The sequence below is a fragment of the Zosterops lateralis genome, assembly GCF_965231275.1.
Source record: "Zosterops lateralis genome assembly, chromosome: 5".
NCBI classification, from domain to species: domain Eukaryota; kingdom Metazoa; phylum Chordata; class Aves; order Passeriformes; family Zosteropidae; genus Zosterops; species Zosterops lateralis.
The window spans coordinates 27,197,241-27,217,866 of record NC_139766.1 but is presented as its reverse complement, the minus strand read 5'-3'; positions in this window follow the sequence as shown (position 1 = coordinate 27,217,866).

Sequence of the window (20,626 nt, the reverse complement as noted above, 5' to 3'; positions counted from 1 at the left end):
CAAGAGGAGGGATGTGATGTGCCCAAGCTTCCTGCCTTCACTCACTGCCTTCACTGCGCTGAAGAGTTTTTTTGAGTGTGGCTTCAAAATCGTGCTGTCTGGACTGAACACAAACCACAGTGCACAGCCCTAAAGTTTAGGCTCATCCTCCAGAGGGAAAGTGTGGGGGTTTTTTCTGGCCACAGAAAGCTGTGTTAGCAGTCTCTGTGCCAGGCTGTGGTGTGGAGGGAGTGTGTGAAAGTGGCCAGTGCTATCTGGCTCATATGCCCTTGGGACCATTTTTAGAAATATAATTCATTTTATGAAGAAACGCATTGGTGTAGTTTAGAGTAGCCGTGAGCTCTCTGATTTAGGGCTACTTTGAATAATTTCTGGGAATCCGACTGCCCTCAGGAGTCTCTAAAGCAGGGAGGCAGCAAACAGCTCTGTTGTATCATTATTTTATGCCGCTTTTTCACTGGGACATGGAGACGGCCATGATAATGAGGCAGCTCCCACTGTAAAAGCTACTCTGTCAGAAGGCCAAATTTCTGTTTGCAATTGGCTGAACAATTCAGCCCAGAGTACAGGTTTAACTGACTTAGGTTTTAGTTGTATTTCTAAACTGCACTAAGATGCTATTTTGATGTATATGTGTGTGCAAATATGTAATACCTATAATGTATTATATATAACAACATGCATTTTATATACATTTAATGCTTGTTTATATGTATAAAATATGTTATTTCCACTGACAATATTACTGAAGAGCAGTGCTAGCAAGACAGTGGCCTGGCATGGATTTTAAAATTAGATCAATTTTTAATAAAAGACACATTCTTTGTTATTCATCTTTAGGCTCTGCAGTATGTACTAGAACCACACTGCTCATGATTGTCTGCTAGATCACTGACACTATTGTTTCTCTGGAAGCTCTACATTAAGTTTCTATGCAGTACTCAACTCCCAAGCAGAAGTTTTAACAGTACACTCAGCCTTCTATTCTTTCCACTTCTTACTGTGACTCCTTCGGCAATACACTTTATTCAATTCATTATAGCTTTTTCTCCATTAATTGACCATTTACAATTCACTGGAACCATAACAATGACCTATGCACTATAAGAGTAATGGAGTGTCCCCCTGACACAGAGCCAGCCCACCTTGAAAGCCCTGACATTACCTCCACCCCAGCGGATTAGTGGAGATGTGGTTTATATTAGTGACCTGAAGGAGGTTCATGCCCTCTGGGAGAAGGCTGTTCCCTGGAATGGCAGTGTGATTAATGGTTTATTTACAGCAGTGACATCAAGGCTGTCAGGACTCTTCATCAGTCTTTGATGTAAAACACACTAAGAGGCCCTAGGTCATTCTTATCTACTCAGAGAAGAGAAATCAGAAATGAGGACTGGTTCAGTGTGGCCACAATTCTGGTATGATTATTTGCCACGACGGCAAGAGCAGAGGAAAATTACAAGGTCACATCTACTTCAGTGGCCTTACTGGTGAGACAGTGTGACCACAAAGAGACCATGGCTTCCCTGTTTTGGCTGGGGGATGACAGCAAGACAGCACTAGTAACAGGCAGTATGTTGAGAAAATGCAAATACCTACACCAAACCCACAGGACATTGGGAAGGGGGAGTGCTTCAGTTCAGCCCATATCAGCAAACAGGACAGGTTTTTCAGGTCCTGGGTGAAGCTGAGCTTAGACAAAAAATTTTAGAGGTTACCGTGTAGTCCCCAGCACTATCATGTATAGTAATTTCCAATTTTTAATATTGCATACTTTAATACTATTTTAGAAAAGGTTTCTGCTCTTGAAAACTTCCTGTGTTCTTGCTGAGTTGGCTAAGCATGGTCTGATTTTCCTCAGCTCTGTGTACTGGTAAATCCCACGCAGCTCGTGGGCTGGCTGATCAGTGAGATAATGTTGAGGCATTGTCAGCCCTTTCCCTCCACCCCCTGATGGGAAGGGGTTTGCTGACACTCAGCACGTTTGCAGGGGCAGCCAGCTCCTCCCCTGCCTGATCCAGCTCCTGTGGTGCAGGACTCTTCCAGGAGAGCTCCTGAGTCAGGGGTGTTGCACAGTACTGTGCCCGTGGTGCTTTGGTTCTGCATTGCCTTCCCAGGGCACGCACTTACAAATGACTGAGATGCCTGAGAAATTCTCCTGGGCCTACTTGAAATAATAAGTGAATGAAAACCAGTTCCTGAATCTGAGCCAGATGAGACTGAAAGTAACATTGGGGAGGGAAGAAAGCTATGTTGGAGAGGCTCAGCTTCCCCAGAGTTTCTCTCTGTTAAGAGGTTTGGCACTTGTGCTATCAGCATGTTCCAACCCACTTGGCTTGGTGTTGGCTCCTCACTACTGCTGGTGCCAAAGCAGCACAGCCCCACGATGGCTTTTCTGCATCCAATAGCCTGGCAGACTGCACTCTTTCTTGCTGAGTTAAGATCTACACGTAGCAATATGTGACTGGCAGGAATATGCATAGGATATCCCTGTGAACGAAACCACTGATCTTAACAGAGCCTTGGCTTGTTCAAAACCCTGTTAACAGGCTTGCTTGGCAGAGCATGTTTTGTGGGGCCTGCTCTATTCTTGGCTTCTTGTAGAGTACTGTATGGAAATTCGTGTATGCAGTGAGGACCACCCATAGCAAATGATTTCCATTAGACTTAATGAGTACTTAAACACAGGAGTGTAGCAGGTATATTATAGAGATTTCTCAGCAGTAGGTGTTACTTAGGGGAAGGAAAAAGCCCCAGGATGTAGTAGGAACAAACCACCCAAATAAAGCAGTCATGAAAAAAATACAGAAGCAAATTATAATTTGCACACAATGAAAATAGAGTAAATAAAGCTGCACTTCCCTGCTCCACCTTTAATCCTCTAAGAGGTCTTTAGACATTGCAGTAGATGGCTTCTAGCCTGCTGTAGTATTTTCATGACATGTATTTCCATTTAATTATACAGAATCTAGAGCAGAAAGACTAGAAAAGAGAGAAGAAACAAAATACACAGAAAACAAATCTTCCTTGATGACTTTCCTTGTTTCTCTTTCCCCCCCTTTCATGGAAGATTCGAGGTAACAGAATTTTATGTGGCTGATGAGTCACAACCAACAATCATTATAGTCAATACACATTATACATATATTTTAGTATTTTCCAGCTCTAAGAGAAAGTTGCATAATTTTCTCTTTTTCTAAAACTTTCCCAGACAACTCCCTTTGTAAAATCTGTGAAAGGGCCTTTAGCTATTTTATGGTCAAGTCTCTGTCCCCTGTTCAGCCTGCTTGTCCCAAAATACACTTCAGTAAACTCAGAAAAAAGTTGGGCTACCCTCAGAAGACCCCATTCCCTTTCTTGTCTCCCTCATAAATTTCTTATGGGAACTCAAAACCCAGTTTGTTGAATGCTGCAGGATTTGTTGGTGATGAGCAGCTGCAGCATAGAAATCTGCAAGGGAAACCTGGATTTTCTGGCGCCCATCCTGGGAAACACCCAGACCTCCATCCTGTTTGTCTCCCACCACTCTTGTCTTGCTATTGCAACCTAAGGCTCACCCCTTGCCATGCACATCTCTTTGTTCCTTCTGTGCCATCCAGAGAGCGCTCTGCTCTTCTGCTGCCTGCCTGCCTGCTGGAGGGGACATGCACAGCCTGAGATGCTCAGGGCTGTCACCTACAGTGTCTCGAAGTGTGTGCACTGGGTGAGAAGCCAGCAAGAGTTAGGGTCTGCTCAGACACCAGCTGCCCAGATATTAGATAGGAAGTTCTGTCCCTAGGGTGCAGGGGCAGGGCATCTGGAGCTGCTCTGGGCTGCCGCTGGTCAGATCAGGCTAAAAAAACTCCCTGCTTTTGTCAGACTCCTTCCTACCTCCAGTGTCCCAGTGGATAGCAGAGACTGTTCTCCCCTTAGAGGGTGAAGCAGGTGATGTACATGTACAATGTTTTAGGAGACCAGCAACCCAAGGGTTAAAATGCAGCTCTGCTACAAGCTCAGTTTTAGGTACAGCTCAATCATTAGCAGCTGAATCATATCTGCTTCCCGGATCCCCTCCTCTAGGGGAAGGCAGCCCTGCCAGCTCCCTGCATGACTCGTAGGAGGACCTGCCGGCTTGCTGGTCTTGCTTCCCACCCAGGAGCCAGATCCCCACCCACACTGCCTGCAGAAGGAGGTGCAGAGGCTTTATCCAGCAGTCAGTGCAAAGCAGGAGCAGGGGACAGTAGGCTCTTTTCCCCGTTGGCATAAAGGGGCATAATGGATAGGCCACAGATTGTTTCTAAACCTTAATTCCTTTATCAGAAGTCACAGCTTGAGCAAGCTGCTTTGCCTATGCTCCCCCTAAACAGCATGTCAAATTTCTACAGTGTGCTGTATCCAGAGTCTAACATTGCTTCTTGAGTCTGACATAACCTGCTTTACATCTCATAGAGTTCTTGGTGTGGGATATATTGCAGGGTCTGACAGTCCTTACATTGTATGTAGCAGTTCTTCAGGTGCCAGATTTTTCCAGTTTAACATACAGCAGATGTGCTCACAGTCTTTTTGGAACTGTTAAAAAACAGCTACAGTCAATCTATTTTCAAAGCTGGCTAGCTAACTAATGTGTCCTTGTTAGAGGATGAACATTTTTGTAACTACTGCTGGAATGTCTCGTCATTTTTTCAGTGCTTTGTCTATGAAACATTGAATTAATGACTATTAAAATTACTGCCAGATTAATTTGTTGATATGATACATTCTTTAAATTTTTTAGCATCCATCTGGAAAGTTAGTGGCTAATAGTCAAACTCTGACAAAAATCAGTGATGGATTTTTTCAAGAAGTTACTGCAACTTTCGAATTCTGTAGGTGTTTCAATTATAAAATGCCTGTGGCTTTTGTATGAGGTGTCTGAAACATTGCTAAACTAAAGGGATATGTAGCCAAAAATCAGAGCAGCCGCAATTCTCCAGGCACATTATCCCCTAAGAGTTATAAGAAATCTCTTTTGAAGAGTGCAAGTGTGAAATGGATATAATGCTGCTACATCAGAGTTAAAGACAAAAATCCTTTTGACTTAACTGGGAACAGTACCAAAACCAAAAAATAACGTCTGATAATGAAGCAAATAGGAACCTTCTTGCACTGGGAAAAACAAGAAATGATGTTACATTGCTGTACATGAAGTTTTGTTTGACAAGGATTGAGCGTGAGGCATGCAGCCTTCTTCCCAGCACACAGAATGCAGCAGCATTGATCCTGGAGATTTTAACTTACTTCGGAGGTGTTTGTTCTTCTATCAAAGTAGAAACACAACAATGTTAGCCATGTAATGTCTTTCTCTTACACACTGAAATGCAGAGGTGGTGTCCTGCAAGGATGGAGTGTACTGTAGTCACGATACAGGAATGGGGCTCAGGTGTGAGGTGATAATGCTCCTCTCCATTGGTTTCCTGGGACATTTTTTCCTGCTCTTGAGCTGGACTGAGACATGTAAGTTAGCTTTTTCTGTCCCTCAGGGTGGTGTTGGGGCTTGTTGTGCCCATGAGTGAGTGTCTCCATGAGTGAGTTGTGCGTCTCTTGCAATACCCAGCCACAGTAACTTGTCCCACTCTGACGCTGTTTTACACTACAACGACACAGACTTCGAACTTCAGATTGCTGAAAATTACTTTTTTATTTTTGGGATGTGTATTTTTTATATACTATTTTACACAGACTAATTTGATTTGTGATAAAAAGGCAAACTTTTTAAATTACATTGGTTAGACTAGAGGGGCATTAAGAATAAGTCCCTCCTAGGAAAAGGAATGGAAAAACAAAGTTGCAACTACAAAAACATGTCTCTTGTTTACAGAAAATTCTTTGGGAAAAGAATTTCAGAAAACCAAAACATCTCAGGCATGAAACCAAGGCTACACCACTCAGCCCAGAGTGAAAGACTATGAACTGTGCTGGTCATCACAGGAATAGATGAGGCAGGAGTTGCTTGTTCTGTCTTAGACAAGTCTCTTATGATCAGATCAATGGAGGATCTCTTACAATTTGAGTAGGATCTGGGACATTTATGGGAAGGCCAGCTCCAGTATGACAAAGATCCTGCTCAGCTGGTCTCCCAACCTAGAAGCACCCAAATGACATAGGCCTTTTCTTTAGGTTCTCCTGGCATTTAGGGCTACTGTACCTTCCCAGTAGTGCCCAGGCCTTTGGCTGAACTTACACCAAGGACCAGAAGTTTCTCTGCTGAAGGCCTCTGGGATACCAGGTATGCTGAGGCTCACATTGTGCACATAACTGCCATGGGCATGACAACCCTTTGCAAAGTACTGGAAGTTGCTTCCCTCTTTTAAAGGATGGCAAGAGATAAAGAAGCAGAAGCCCTGCCACTTTGCGTTCCCCCTCTCCCTCAAGATCTGGCTCTCTCCTCAGTTTGAAGGAACTCAAATCCTCTGGTCTTGTCAGCTGAGCAGAGTCCTACCTTTGATCTGCTGTGCTGAGAAACCTGACTCCTGTCTCACTTTTCAGCATGTACCCACCTTGTCACACAGATGAGCTAGCACCAAAGTGATCAAGGCTCTGATGGGAGCCTGTGCATGGGATGGAATTTGTGGTGGTGTAGCAGGCACATCCTGGGCACCATGGGCACAGTCTGATGAAGAAGCCAACCTGTCCTACATGCAATTCCTGCTCTGGAGGCATGGAACTAGAAGTCACAAGTGCCCAACAGTTGCCTCCAGTATAATGAATTCACAGTCTTGCCCCCTGTCTTCCCATGCTTTTGTCTGTGTCACAGAATTTAATTTAAAATCAATTTTACTAGAATAAATGCCGATGTTACTCAAGGGAACTGGGCTTTACTGGCAGCAGGAGAAGTGTAAAGTACAGCTGAAGGAGTGAGGTCTGAGCATAACACATTTATAAGCCCTGAGTCAGCACAGGCGCTACACTGTAATCAAGAACATCGCCTGTTTACTGCGGTGTGATTAGTATCAGTCATCTGCTCTTTGTTAAATGGTTAGATCCTTGATAATAGGAAATTTCCCAGAGTTATATTTGGAAGTCCCATCCATCTCTCAAGAATTTACCTGCTGGCCCTTCACCTTGTGTGGGTTTGGCACCAGGGTGGCCAGTGACAAGGCTAGTCTGGCTGGAGGTGCTGGACACTCAGGAAATCCTGGAGGTGAATCAGAGCTGAAAATTAATTGCTTTTTAATTTAGCTCAGATCTATGTGCCATATCTGAAATAAAGCAATGCCTGAGATATTAACAGTGTTTCTGGTTATGCTAAACTTTAAAAGGAATCTCTTAGCTTTATGCAGATTAGCTTCATGCTTGGTCTTTGACATGGAAACAATTACTACTTGAATGTGGTCTCCTTTTCACTGTCATCCTGAATTTGCCTTGCCTCTTAGCAAACTAATGCATGTCAAAAAGATTAATGGATTAAACATGGCCAGAGCTAAGCCTATTACACTAAAGCCCCTTAAAATCAATCCAAAGCTTGTAAAGGAAGAGATCACCTGAAATACAAGCCTCTGGGAATATCTTCAGGATGCCATGACCATCCCTACCCCATGGCTTCTGTAGTAGGCACATCTAGACCGGACATGCCAGCTCTGAGTGTCACACAGGCCACACTGGTCACTGGAGTTCAGGGTGAGCTTCTTGCTACCTCACCACCACCCAAGCCATACCCTACATAGCTAGTTTTAGCATTGGGAAAGATCTGCTCTCAGATGAATTTACTGGACTGTGTTTCCCGTGACTTCCCAGAGGTTTCTTTTGCAATTTGTGGCCTGGGCTCAGACCCCAAAACAACTGCTCCGGAGAATCTTGCTGGTGTCATCTTCCACACTGCCTGCCCTGTGGAGCCTCATGCTTCCTTGCTGCTCCATAATGTCTCTCAGCATTTTCTCAAGAGCTTTTGAAGAATGTTTCACAAACTATTGGCCTAGCATGCCAAAAAAATTACCCATCTTGTTTATCTATGTTCCAAATTATTTATCACAACTGGTCACTTTAAAATATAGTTTACACAGTGCTTGAACAGTTTATTTCTTATAATTTAAGGGTAATCTTCAGAGATTTTTAAACATTCTGCAAACTTTTTTAAATGGGTAATTATTTCATATATAAAAATGTAAATGGAGAGAGGAACAAGAGAGCCTGACCCTTAAGCCAGGGTCTTCAGAAAAGAGGAGGGAGTTATTCTTTCAAGTCTAGAGCTGACATCACCTTTCTGCTCCAAGATCCAAAGCAAACACTGTGCCTCAGGAAACCCACACCTGGAATTTGCATCCACTGGAAGTGGCACAAATGGAAGACTATAGAGTTCTGATGCTTTTCAAGCCAACTTTGCATGTGTTAATGCTGAAGCCAAAGAGACTGCCCACACAGTAGGGTACTGGTCCACTGTTTGCAGCTGTGACCAGGTAGCAGGGCCTCCATGTCTCCAGTTTCATTCTAACTGTTAAACTTACAGTGGAAAATAAGCCTTATAAAGAGCCTTATAAACTTCTCCACAGTGTGGCAAGTCAGCAGCACTTAATCCAATACATCAAGATTTTCACAAATCAAATTCTGAATTTGACCTCAAGCCTGCAAGACCTGCCCATATCTAAATTGCAAGGGGAGAATTTATCTTATATATGGGGAATATAATACTGGAGCCAAGTAGAGGCAGTGAGAGCAAACACCTCACATCTCCCAGGGTGTGGTGTTCAGCCCACTCCCAAACCACACAGTTGTATTGCAGTTATCTCATTCCATTTGACTGCAAATTATAGCCATTGATCTCCTATACATGACAGCTCTGTACTCGTTTGCAGGTCTCTTGATACTGAAAAATCAGATGAACAAATTTGCTGCAAACAGATTCAGACTAAGACAAAATCTTTTCAGGAATATCACTTAGATATCAAACACAAAAGAACACAACAAGCAGACCAAGCAAAAGGAAGTGAGAATCACCAATCCCAGTGTGAAATACAAGGTCTTTGGGAAAGTACAGAGGGTCTTTAGTCAACCAACAGTTAACTAAGGTGACAAGTTGCTTTGACTGTCTCTGCAATTATTCTTTCATATGTAGGGAAGCTGGAATTTTGGAGGTGTTTATCCATTCTTTTCAGGAAAACTATTCTTCCTGAAGTGATGTCAGATGGTAAAACTCTCACACTGAGAAATTTAAAATACTTCCAGTGTAGTATCTGAAAGTAAATAATATTACAAATTACACTTATAAAACATAATGAAACAACCTTGCTCTTTAAGTCAGTGTTTACATTGCACAGATTTGACTGATGAATTAGAATCTGATTGATGGTCCGAAAATGCTCACCATATGTCCCTTGACTCTATTCCAGGAGACCAGATAAACATACAATGATATCTTGAGAAGAAAGATTTTGTAAGAGCCATATACATAAAACTTAGTGCTTTGTGAATAAGAGATGTTTTGTCTCCAAAGATAGTCTTATTTTTAAAAACATGGTATCTTTCTATTTAGCTAAGGACCTATAGCACAATTTGTTTGTTCCTTTTGTTAAGGAAAATAAGCCTCACTTCTTGCCTGAGAATGTTTTTCTGTCTTCCTTTTTCCTTAATCTTTTTCAGGATGAGCCTCATGATGTAAATAATATTGACAATTTGAATTCACTCTAAAAAACAACCACAAAAGTGTTTTGTCTTACTGCAATAGCAGCGTAAAAGTTTAGACACTGGCAGGAGCACCCTGAGGCGTGTAAGGTCACTTGTTGGGTTTTTTTAATCCATTCTCTCTTCATTTCAAATGACCACTGGAATGTCATGAGCATTTGGAAATCGCTGCTTTTGCCTTGAAGGTATGTTGAATCTTTGCTGTGGAGAATGACCATAATGCTTTAAAATCTAACTGACCATCAACATTTCCAGATGTGTAAGGAGAACTGATTTCTTTCTCAAAGCTCCTTTTCAACACACAGCCAGCCAGCAACACAGTTAAGAACATATGGAAAAGGCACCAAGCGTCTGACCCTCTGCTGGAAGAGACCTTTACTTGAGATTTGTCCAGTGTGTATCTTACATAGAAACTAGTGCTAAGTATACAAAGCAAAACCACATTTTTGGCTTTAGTGAAAAAAATTGCAGCTCCTGACACTCCAAAAGAATGCCTCCAGAGCAGAAAAAGAAAGAAAAAAATGAATACATCCAAAGTAAGAGAAATCCAACATGCTTAAATCCAAACCCTCCCAAATGTTGTGTTTAAATTAAAATATCAAGGGAGAAATTACTTTGATTGACACAGTACTTATTTCTGTTAAAAAGGTCCTGTGCAACTCCCTTTCTGCATGCACATCTACAGTAATAGTGATTTTAATGATTTTAAATTATTGTCGATTCTTTAATAGAACACTAAAGGGAATAATATTATTAATTTTTGAGAACAGACAATCCTCATACAAATTAAATTTCACATGCAAGATGGTACATATTATATGTATTTTTTCTATTACATTGTACATGTAAGGCAACCTCTAATACCATAATTCCTTCTTCAAAACAAGAGTCTTTTGTTCTTTGTCTATTTCCTCCTTTCCATGTAGCAGAGCAATATAGCTTTAAATGAGCAAAATTCCCCAAGCCACAAGCAAACAAAAATCCAAAGCTTGATTTAATGTTGTACTATTACGGCAGTAAATGAGGACTCAGGAAATGTCCTATTCCAAATGCATAGCTAATAACAGAGACTTAAGGCACTGTTATAAAATATAAACTATTCACCAATTCTTCACTGGGCTGTACTCCAGGGAAACTGTATTCTGCTTTGCAGAATTCTAGGGCTGACAGAAATGTAAATAGAATAAATGTCTATATTGGGAAAAGGTTTTGTTTTCCACATTGAAATTATCTCAGAGAATTTATAAACCTAAGAGTGAATAATACATTATTTTGCCAAACCCCAGGTATGATAAATATATTGTCTCAGAGGTACATTTTGCTTTTCTTTTAAAGCAGCAACAGCAGACTTGTTAATTGTATGAATTACAACTTACGAACAATGCAGAACCCTAAGCTAGGGGAGTTGTTTTGAGGTTTTCCTGCAGAGTATGATGCTTATGTCAGTCCAACTTTTGTTTGATTCTCTAGTGTCTGACATGCCATTTCACTTCATTTTGTGGCAGAATTTGGTCTCAAAGCTCAGGAAGTAAAAGGTGGTTACACAGCTTTTTGCAGTTATCACTCTTGCTGCCAGTAAATGCTATGGATCCTGCCATACATTCAGCCTTTTAGAAACATTTGGAGCAAATGTATTTCAAACTATAAGAAGTTATTTTTACTTTGTAGAAAAGAGTGTAAAAAGAGTCTTTCATGTTAGTTTAATTGGGTCAACTTATAGGACCAGCTGTTTGGCAACAGCATAACTTTCTTCTTCTTGATAAATTCCCCCCTTGGCATTAGACCACATTGAAATATGTTTTGTTTTTCTACCACGGATGTTACACTTATATATTTTTTCGTGTTTCTACAAAGTCATCACATCATGGGTGAAAACACGAAATAATTCAATCCCAATGACTGAAAGATGGCTCATCCAAACTATTAACTGCATTTCCATGTTATTGTTTGAGCCATTCCAAATTCCTTGACAACCTGTAAAAGCCTCTCAGATATTTTCATTCTTTGACTGATGTACAGAGGAACCTCTTTGCAGAAGCCCTCACTTTATCTTTAAGGCACTAACTCAGGAAGGAGTTGATGTCCTCCTTTGTCGCGCCCAGGTTCAGTATGGGGTTTGTCCTCAAAGAAGGGTTCCTTGTACAAGGCATGACAAACAATTAATAATAGCTGTATCCTGAGGGCACTTGGTGAGGGGTAACACAGGCAAATGCAGCTGTAGCCACAGGGTATGTAAGAGGAGCACTCATGCACAAAGAGCAGACAAGAACATGAGAAAGGGGACAGAAAAAAATCCAGAGATACTTAAACTGTCAGGCCCAGCAAAACAGGGATGTGTTGGTGTAGATTTAAAAGATCCGGAAGTGATATGTAGAAATTCTGGGTGGTTGTATAGGCTGCTGAGTCCAGTCACAGTTATAGGGAAGGGACAGAATAAGATTTGTTCCAGGCAGTTTTTAGCCGTAAAATAAAACGCTACAAAATATTTCAGGAAAAGGTGTTGCTCAGGAGCATTTGTAGATGAGCCTCCAGGGAGATGTCAGGATATAATGTCAGGTCTTCATACAAATACACCTCATACTGCAAAAATCTGTGTGAAATTGATCCTTTAGTCACACTTTGTTGGCCTCTTAGATAACTTTTCTTCACACTTGAAAAATGAAGAGGATGTAAAAATAGCAATATGCCATGGAAATCATCAGGGATTGCATATGTGTGTCCAAGAGTAGATATATGGCCTCTGGAACCATTTTGTATCTGCTGAAGTCATTAGATTTTTGGATGATTAGCTTGGAGATGAAGGGGTTCAGGTCCTTGGCCACAGTGCCCAGCATTGGATAGTGAATAGCCCCATCTGTTCCAACAGGCTTTCCAACAAGTGTGTTCTGTTTAAATAGGTGGTGCCTCTGGAATGAAATCTGCTTGGTATCAGTACACATGGGCATTGACATGTTCCTTGTCAATATTTTTAGGAATTCAGCTCCTTGCTAGCTAGTTGCAACAGCCTGATGTTGGAAGGCAGCCTATAATGGAAAAAAGCCCATGGGTTTACACAGAAACAAGCTGATATGTGAATGAGAATTTATATCAGCCTTGGCAGGGCACACTACTATTGAAATGTCCTGTCTTTCCCACCAGCACAGGGTGGTTTATGCCTAGCAATAAGAGGATAATTGAAGACTGGGAAAGTTAGAAGTGATTTCTTTTGGAACCAACAGACCCTGGATATTTTTACTACTGTTACTGTGATTATGTGTATGCAGAAAATTCTCCAGGGGAGTGAGCAAAGTCTGTGGTTGTATAATAGCATAACACGCTCACATGATGTCCTGCCTTGGTTCATCCTGACAAACAATTTATGCCCTCAAACTTTCTGGCATGGGACTGATGCATGGATAGAGGTCCCAGGTGAACAGGATGAGGTTTGGTATCTCAAATCAGGGGGTCCTTTCTTTTTTCTCCATCTCTCATGAGTCTGCATTAGAAGAGAAGCTGCTGTGCATCAGACCAGTGAAGGGAGGAGAAACTAGTCATTGCCATTTCCTCACACATGACTTTGATCAGATGTTATAATTATTTTAGTAAAAAAATCCTTAGCAGCTCTAACACCAGTCAATTAGTTGTTTAATATATATTTCAACTTAAAGGTTTCAAAGTGCCACTTATCTTAAACAAAGCACTGATCTTGTTTCTCTGAACATGCTGAACTGCTTCCTCTAGTCATATCCCAAATCTCCAACAGCCTTTTTCTCCCTCACCCAATGGTCAAGTGTCTCAGAGGGGCAGCTGACGTGGCCTCCTGCTACTTCTCCTTCATCTGTGCCCCTGGGGTGGTAAACAACCACCACCTCTAGCACAGTGTTCATGTTTGGAGTTGGAAAGAACAGAAGTTGCCTCTTCTTGTCAAACATTTTGAGTTCTCTGACATCTCTTTGCAAAAGAAACGGCCTCCAAGCTCTGATTCGGACTCCACTAAAGCACATATCTTATAATGCCAGTATTTGCAAAATTTTTCTCATTTCTACATCAAGCAGCAATATTTATTTTAACTGTGCTTGCTAGGACATTGTGACAGGAGAGTGTCTTCCCTTTAATTCAGTGCTGAGACCATCACAAAGATTGCATGTTCCTTCTGATTGCTCTTTTTGTTTCTTATTTCCTTAATTTTCTATTTTTTATTTTTGGAAAAGATAAAATTAAATTAGTGGTTCTGGTCTGAAAGAGGGATTGGGGACTGTAGTTACTGGGTCAAAGCCTAAGCAAGCAGGGAGAGAGAAGGACCATCTTTTGATGACCTGAGAACAAGCCAATATCTTCCCAGAGGAAAGAGCAGCAGCGCTTCCTGAAGTGGGTTTTGAGAATGGGTTCAGGATGCATATTTTAATAGTCAGTTACACCTCACTTTTTCCAGCACAGCTCTGATCTCCACATCACAGAACTCCTAGGGAGAGGCAATCAGCTGAGTTGCATAGTACATTAATTTCTTCTTCCGCAAATACAGAAAGAAGTTCCTTGGTATTCTGCTGGTCCTTCTCACTGTGAAGAGTGCTATGGTCATTAACGCTAGTGAAGAACTTTCCATTTTGTTATCTAAATAAAGAATTGGTTTTAGGATATTACAATGTGTATAAATAATTTTGTTGAGTACAGAGTAGGTACCCAAAATTAGGATTATAAATTGATATTTCTGTAATTCATATCTAAGAACATAAATATTAATTGAAAAGCTTAACATTCATGACCAGTGTTTGAAAATAATGCTCCTGTAATTTCATGGGTGATCTCTGGAACACTTCAAGAGCACATGTTTTACATCACTAAAATGTCAATGTGCACTTTTTGTGCAATCAGAAGATATATTATTCATCATGCAAACAGGGATTTGCACAGTTGCTTAGAAAATAGGCCCTTATTTCTCTGCATCATGTGACTTTTAAAGAGATTTTAATGTCTAAATGTGGTACAAGTCCTCCCTCCATCTTACTATTCAAAAGCAATGGAAATTCACAGGTAACATACAGCATATACTTGGCAAAGTGTAGGTTTCTGCCATCGTCTTAAAGCTTCATATAGCAGGTTCTTAATTTCCTGAATCCTAGGCTTTCAGACTGTACAATCATCTTTCTAAATAAAAATGTTGAAAAGATGGTTTTCAAAGCTCTGAGGTGTGCTTTGGTTCAGAGCCCTTTCAGTCAGGGCAGTCAATCATGTAGGGACAATATGGATCTATGCATGTTTGCCTTTCTGCAAAGTCAAAAATGTAATGGCTTTCTCCCTACCAAAAATACATTAAGCCACCTATTTTCCTTAAGGGGTTTCTTTCTGGGAGCCAGCTCTTTCAGAAAAAATCTTTTGATGCTGCCACACCAGGGTCTGACAGTCATATCAACACACATTTCATGCGAGAATGATATACTTTTAATTTACTATGGGAAAAGAGTCTTCAGGGTTATGTACCTAACATTTTTAGCTGTTGCTGCTATTAGGGAAACTAAGGCAGAAAAGCATGCTAAAGAAGTAGCAGTATCAGCAATGTCCCAGTAATTTTCTCCCCAGTTATTTTCTGCTGTAATTGTGGCAGCACAGCAGGTTGGGTGGAGAGTTCACAATATTTTGAAAGGCCTTGTTAAAATTTAAAAGACTAGTTCTATTGCACAAGAAAGGAAATCTTCATTTATCACCAGGATTTCACATATTTATGCCATCAGCAAATGTCTTTTGTATTCCTCACTCACCACCCAAAGCCCCATCATGACTCATTAAAAAGAATTTTATTGCAATAAACTGCTTGCCATTGTTCATATTTGGGGGCAATTTTTCTAAGATATCTCACAGTAAATCCACAAAGGACAGGGGCTCTGCTATGCCCCTCATTAGGGCATCTCCGTGAATCTCCATGTGCACTGGCTGGGATGCCCACAAATGAAATGGGAAAGTTGATGTTTATGAGGAGAGACAGAGGTAAGAGCATGGAGTTGGGGACTGAGCACCTGGCAGTGCTGAGGAGAGGAGCAGGGCTTAAACTCTTACCTCTGAGTAATCTGAGTGCTTCACTTGTCTTCAAATTTATTCATCCCAAGCTCTCCTCAAGAAATAAGCCACAGAGGACAATCACTTAATGAGAGCCTGGGCATAATGTGATTTTGAATTGAAGAAGTACCAAGACATTATTTTGTCCAGAATCACTCATGATGGTTAAGTGCTAATGATATGAAAAGGGATTCAATAAGTATTTGCCTTATTTTGAAAGTACTGGCAGGCTGTCTCTGGATCTCATGAGAATGAAGTGCTTTCTGTTTTCTCAGTGCCTGAGCGGATACAAAATAAGACCATTTAGGCAGAGTTTTCAGTTTGGTTTCCTACAGAAATGAGGTAAAAAGGATCCCAGTCTGCAAGATCCTGTCCAAATAATTCCAAACCTACAAACTAATTCTTACCAATTTAGCAGTGGAGATATTTCATAGATATCAGCCCCCGCAAACTTTGTGAAAATCAACATCTGGGCAGAGGAGAAAGACCCCATTAATGCTTCAGTCCATGAAGGAAAACTCAGCTGCTCTCCATGCTGTTTGACTGCAGACAGCTGTTGCCAGGCCTGCAGGTATATCTTGGCCAGATGCCCATGGCTTGTGGCCTCAAGTTTCCACATGGCCAGCCAGATTCACACACTTATGCTCCAGAAAAAGGAGCCTGGGGTGGAAACCAACAAATTTGGTTTCATCCCTTCCACTGCTATCGTCCTGTTTCACTTGCAGACTAGGTTTCATAAACAAATGTCTGCAGGGATTTAAATCCCACTGCCTGCAATTTCTGCTGTATTTTGGAAATCCCATCACAGAAGTAGAGTTCTGTCATGCTTGGTAACTAATCATAGACTGGTTAATTTGATATCACTTGGGTCAACTGCCTATTTAGGAGCTTAAGTAAGAGACAAAGACTACAAAAGGGCTACACTTACAGCCAAGTCAATGTGGTTTCAGAAAAAAAAAAAGGGACTTATTAAATGCTCCTGATGTCAGAGCTCTAGAGGCAAGCATGAATGGGGCAGATAGCTGTCACAGTGGACTTCTGTGGTGCACTAGCAACACGTAGTGCTGTGCTTTTGTATATCTAGCAAGACACCTAACAAGTGACTTAAGGTATGGCTAGCTGACATCTCCAAATGAGGTCATCAAAAGAGAGATGTAACTACATAGACCAGGGATGGTTCTGTGGTGTCACAGGGACCAGTGTTAAATACACCATTACCTACTGAGGTCTTTATTGGCCTTCAGAAAAATATTAAATTTCTCCTGATAAAAGTTTTGCAAAGATTAGTGTATTCTCAGCATAATTGCAAGTTGAGAAGATTCACTTTCTCTGGAGTATTTTTTTAAGAACAGGTTAGCCTAGGTCTGTTGAGGATGATTGGATCATCCTCTCTGTGTATAGTTTAGGAGGATAGACTAGACTTGAGGTCCATTCCAGGGTTACATGTCTGCTGGCTTGCAGCCTGGACCATAAAGTAACTATGTTAGGCTAATCATCTATGACTTAGATTTTCTCAAAACTTTTCATTGTCACAATACTTTAAAGAGTACTAGCATCCAAAAATAAGAAGTCCACACAAGACTGACACACGTACAGTCGTGGTTCATGCTTCGCTTTCTTACCATAAAGGAGGCTGTGAATCCTTCATGGCTGATGAATATGTCTTCTAAATGATGGTTTCCCTTAAGCTATGAAATGGAAAATCGTTTGAACAAACAAAGAATAGAAACATTGTTTCCATTTGTATTTTCAGGGAACAGCCTGTAGTAAACTATTGCCAAGTCAAATTGCCTTTTTTCAAGACAAAATGCATACAGCCTAGTGTAAGCAACTCTATCAAGTCTGGAAGCTCCTAAACGGGTGAGTCTTCATTGACCAGTGTTTGGAAATCGGGTGGTCTAAGACAAAGAAGAATCTTTGCACTCCTAGTCTGACTCTAAAGTGTTGTGTTTACCCTGCTGTAGTTTTGTAGTAGAGAAGTGCTGCTGAATAGGCACAGTTAATAAATCCCTTAGTGTTGCTGTTGTGGCTAGCTCCATGCAGAAAGGGAAGGGCAGGGTGCTTCCATTGCTTAGATGACCATTGCCAAAGCTGTATCTGATGGGATCCCAGCCTCTGTCATAGTAGGGCTCCTTTCATGGCCACACACAAAAGAAAGAAGGCATTTTTGCAGTTCAGTTATTCAGCAATCCAACGCCACTGAGGAACCAGAGAGACTGTGAACTGCTCTCACAGCCTAGATAGGGACCCTCTCAGTAGGTGGTAGAGATTTAGGCAGCTTTTTCTGAAAAATCTTACTGTACCTACTTTTTCTGCTAGGTTTCCCACAGGCAGGGGAGCAATTGCCTGCCAGAGGGGACTTTTTTGCACTGATGCAAACTGGTTATAGATACAGGCAAGAAGCTTCTCTGTTCTTTAAGTCAACCAGTGCAGAGGAACCAGCCCCCAAAGAAGAAGAAGAGATTCAGTCAGCTGCTTGGGCAGCCAACATTCTGCCATCCTGCCTGCCCCATGGCAGCTGGGAGGAAGGAGGTGGCTCTGGCACTGGGGCTGGTCTCCTGGCTCAGGACAGGTTAGGTGTGGGGGAGGTGGGCTCCCACTGGGGTCAGGGGTAAATGACAATCAGCCAACTCTCAGCAAAGTAGCATTCAATGAAATTAAGTGTGGGCATAGCCTGGCTCATCTAGTGGGGGGTGATGCAGAGTAAATCCTACACACCTATCCATGCTTACATGCTTACTGCTTCTAGAAAAGAGGAGAGAAAAATGCCAACTCTGCAGTAAGCTGTGCCAGTGGGTGAGCTCAGGTGTTGGTGCATTCCCTTATGAGGGTTCTGGGAAGAAATGAGTGGCTGTTGCTGTGGCTCCAGAGCACGTATTATGGAATCTCCTTACTCTGATACCAAAACCAGATGAAACTGCTAGATAGAAATCATGAATCATCATCCGTAGTAAAATGCATATGTGACACAGCTGTGCTCTGAGCCAGCCACTTTCCTATCAGCATGTCTCAGGGCTGTGCTAAGCCCTCTAGAAGCAAAAAGGAGTCTGTTCTTCCTGCCCAAGTGAGTGCAGAACTTGCTGCATGATTGCGTCTGATCAGGTCCAAGCAGGCATTGTAGCCCAGCAGCTCAAGAAAGCATTTCAAGAGCAATGTGCTAGCTCAGTGTTAAGCAGTGCTTACTTACAGGAAGGTAATTGGTTCATGGAACTACTTCAAAACTCTACAAGGCATTTTTTTCAAAGACAGAAGTTTATCAAGCAATAGACTATTATCCCTAACACCAAAGAATTTGCCTGCTTGAATTTGTTGTGTCTTGGTTTTGTTTTAAAAGCCATGATATTTATATGAAATGCTTACCCAGGAGAAATATTAGAAGAATGTAATAAAGCTTGTAAAATTAGACACTCAAGAAATACCAGAGTCAAACAGCAGTGCACTCCTAAGTTGTCTCCATTGCTTTAATGGTAGTGTTTAACCACATGAATGCAAAGTCTCTCCTCCGCCTTGTTTAGAGTGAACAATTGTTTCTCAAGTAATATTACAGCTTTTTCTTATTCAGTATCTACCATTCTGTCTTATTTACTTGTGATATTGAAGATAAAACTGTTTGTTCCTGGCTTAGTTTGATGTTTGTCATTATGGTAACTTGGTGGTTCACAAACATTACCACAGTTATTCTTCTGGTGCTTTGTTGAAATAAGTGTACGTTTTGATGACTGTGTGCATGGGAAGTTAGCCAAAGAAAGGTAAAAGACAAAAATCTGGGATTTGAGAATCTTCTGGTAGAGGAGTCCATTCTGTGAATGCTCATGAAATTCAGCAAACAACTCAAAGCAGGTTAGCTCAGGTTCCTAAAAAAGGAGGAATATGCAGAAGGCCAGTAAAAAGTTTAGTTCTCTACTCCAGTATTATCTAAGAAGAAATGAATAGTAAATCTTATTTGCTGGCCCATATTCTGCTGCATTACATGTGAAGCTAATGTTTTTCATCTGCAGTCCCCAGCCTCATCTCCTAAAATAAGTTATTTTCTACACAATCTGGATTATATGAACAGTTTTATATTGTATCTAAGTCTATTGTATTTCTGAAGCTTCTCTTCCCTTTGCACTAACTCTGCTAAGGGATTGTATGGAAAAAAAATTAAGTAGTTGTGGAATTGCAAGACAGTATCCCAACAAATACGCAAAAAAGGAACTCCTTTAAGCTTGTAGAGACAACCTTATTTCAGGCTTTAGCTGATATTACCAAACTTAGTTTTATAAGTACTGGTCTTTTCTGTTTCCCTGTATATAACTTTCCAGTTTGCTTTTAAAATACTATTTCTGCCCTCAAATATTTTACAACACAACACTGTTAAGGCATTTATTTGTCACCTGAACTGCACCTGAGGCCTTAAAAAGTATTACACAGACCTCTGGCACTTTAAATAACATAGTTACTGGCCATCCATAATTGCTGCTTATCCACAGGGACCTAGGCAAGGGCAGAGAGAGGCCATTGGTCACCATCTCCTTGCACAGAGGGATGGTGAACATCCAGCCAGCCGGGCTCAGTCTTGGCGTCGGGACAGGGAGATGCTCTGGTAAGCAATGTCTTTGTAGGTGGGTGTTTCTCATCTCTGGCCACTGATTCCTGCCACTTCTGCCAATTTGCTGCATTCTTTGCTGTCTCTCTGCTGTCTCCCCTCTGAGGCTTCCCACTCTTGCAGTCATGACTTGGGTGTCACAGTTCCTGTGTTCCTGTGTCAAGTCCCACCCTGAGAGCAAGAAGGCTTGAGTGTTTTTCTTGTAAGTGTACAGTGGTTTTTTTTAATGTGAGCTAAAAAACCTGGGTTTTTTCCTCAGGCTTTGTTCTCAGAAATTACTGAAATATTTGGGCCCAAACTCTCAAAAATGTGTTTGAAGAAAAATTTAGGCTTCGTTTACTTCAGTCCTGCTTCTGGTGTTTGTTGTAACTGTCTTAA